Source organism: Montipora foliosa, chromosome 13 (genome assembly GCF_036669935.1).
Source record: "Montipora foliosa isolate CH-2021 chromosome 13, ASM3666993v2, whole genome shotgun sequence".
NCBI lineage: Eukaryota > Metazoa > Cnidaria > Anthozoa > Scleractinia > Acroporidae > Montipora > Montipora foliosa.
The window spans coordinates 15,076,489-15,078,988 of record NC_090881.1 but is presented as its reverse complement, the minus strand read 5'-3'; positions in this window follow the sequence as shown (position 1 = coordinate 15,078,988).

Below are 2,500 nucleotides of genomic sequence, written 5' to 3'. Positions count from 1 at the left end.
AGAAGTCGTAAAAAAGGTTGCAATTCCCTGTTGACAGAGATTCTGGCATATTTCAACAATCACTTTTATAGGTGTTTTGTGTGAAATGGATGCCCAGTCGTGAGCTGCTTTGTTTGACTGTGAAATTGCAGTCGAGTAGACAAATTTACTACGCTTTAGCTTGACTTTTTAATTAGTAAGAATTTTGCTGTTGTTTTAAAGTGAAGAGATAGGGTGTAAAGATTATAAGTAAAACGGAAAATGTTGTGAAAAAGAATACTGTGCATGTAATTTCAGTTTTAGTTATTGATCATGAAAATTGTTGGTTGTGGTTTGCATGGCTTATTTGTTTACTGCTGTCAGCTCAGAGATGTTTGAATAGATACTGTACGGAACATTGCAAACAAGACGGAACTCTACTTTGTTTGTTTTTTTCTGAGCCCTCCTCTATTGTAAATATTTGTATATATGAACCGTTTTTCATGAGGAGAGTGGTTGCACTTATGGGGATGTACCCTCTCCACTTCTCTACCTTCGTTTTTCAACATTTCAATTTCATGATTTCCATTACATTAAACCGTTTGATTCGGATAAAAAATATAATGTCTTGTTTTTTTCGCCTGAACGGTGAGGGGCCTGGGTCTGTGTAACACCCCCAACTTTGAATTTCCAACATGATTACGCAAAACACTCCAACCTGTTTCCTGAGGGTCCGTAGAGGGGAAGGTATCACGTGGATGTGACGTCATTGTTTGCATTTTGAATTTCTCGCCTAACGTAGGTTTGAATTTGCCCAAATTTGAATTTCCCGCAAAGATTTGTACCCACCAATCAGAATGTTTCAATTCCAAACGTCAAAAGGGACGCGAAGGGTCCCACACCACTACTATTCTTTATTTGAAGAATGCTGATATAAGGCATAGCTTGTTTTCCTTGTATGCTAATATCTTCCCCTCACAACTTGTACCCTTGTTCGGACTCCCAAGAGACACCTTTTGGCTTTTTTTTATAAACGTTCTTTCGAATGTTTTTGAAGCCGTTAAAAAAAATCGCGGCACTTGTTTCATCGGGTCTAAAAACATTCGACCTCGTGTTTTTAAACCCCGATAAACCACTGTTGCTCGTTTTTTTAAACATTACTTAAGACTGCCGATATATTTTTTTAATAATATCTGCTTCTGACTTCACCTGTTAACAGCCCTTCGAATAGTGCTCTTTCTAGGTAATTCTACATCTGGTGGCTGCTTCTCGAACAGATCCTTCAGGTGAGTTTTGTTTTTTAGTCAATCTAGTCTTTGCTGATTTCTCATTGTTACGCAACGTCAGTATGTTTGTACTCATGCCCACGATGCTCTGTGTTTCTGAGCAGCATCTTCTTCTGGTGTGTCTTGCTGGCCTCCTTATCTGATGATTTCTCTTTCTCTGACGTTGGTACGTACACGTTTTGATGTCCATGTGCCTGGGTCGTAGCGATCGCCGCTAATTAAGTGAATCAACAACAAGTCCTCTATGATCGGATGTTTTAAAGTTCCTGCCAAAATTACGGTCTGTAGCCCATATATCCGGCTCCTAGGACCCAAAATTGTTCTCCAATGATTAGAAAATCAAAGTCGAATAAAGTAAAACAAAAGAACTGTGATTTTCACCGTTTGTAATGACGATCCAAGTGGACCACAAGGTTTTCAGCTGAAAGGTGCGCCCGCGGTGATACAATGTGAGCTGTTCAGCTTGTTGAACTTCGCCTCAGTGTGTACTACACACCTTTTTGTGGCTGCAACATGTCGCTGAACCATGTCCCTGCAACATGGCACTTCGTGTCTGAGCACCTTTATAAGCAGCTTGGTAATTTTAAAAGCTCTTTTTTTCCCTTCAGCCCTTTCTTTGTTGCAGTCGATAGTTGAAGAAGGTTAAAAATGTTGAATACGAGAAAGTTCAGATAATTGAAAACTGGCGATGAAGAAAAAGTCTTGTTGAAAATTTCTTTCCAAAATCAACGCGATATGTCACAAATTGGTCTTTTAATATTTTCGCAAGGTGGCAAAACGAAAGGCTGAACAAGCAAGCAGCTAGCGAAGAAGCAGGATTCGACGTAGCAAGGGACAAAATCCAAAGCCTAGATACGCACATTGTTACCATGTTTGGAAGGAGGATGGGCGAAGGTATCCGCCCAGAAGTTTATAATGGCTGAAATTTCGATGAAAATGATAAGGACTGTTTCATAAAGATGACAAGTGATCTTTATATAAAGATCACTAGTGACCTTTATATGAAGATCACTAGTGACTATTTAAAAATAAGCGACAATTGCATTGTTTGCACTTTCAGCCCCGCACTCCCCTGGAACTGAAATCAAAACCCCAACCGGGATTTTCAGAATGATCATAGATAACCAGGTGTAAAGGATTATACATGTGACTTTTTATCAACGTTTTGATAGACACATATATTTGATATTTATAGACTACTTTACGTATACGGCGGCCATTTTGAAATCCATTGTTTCAAATAGCTATTAAACAAA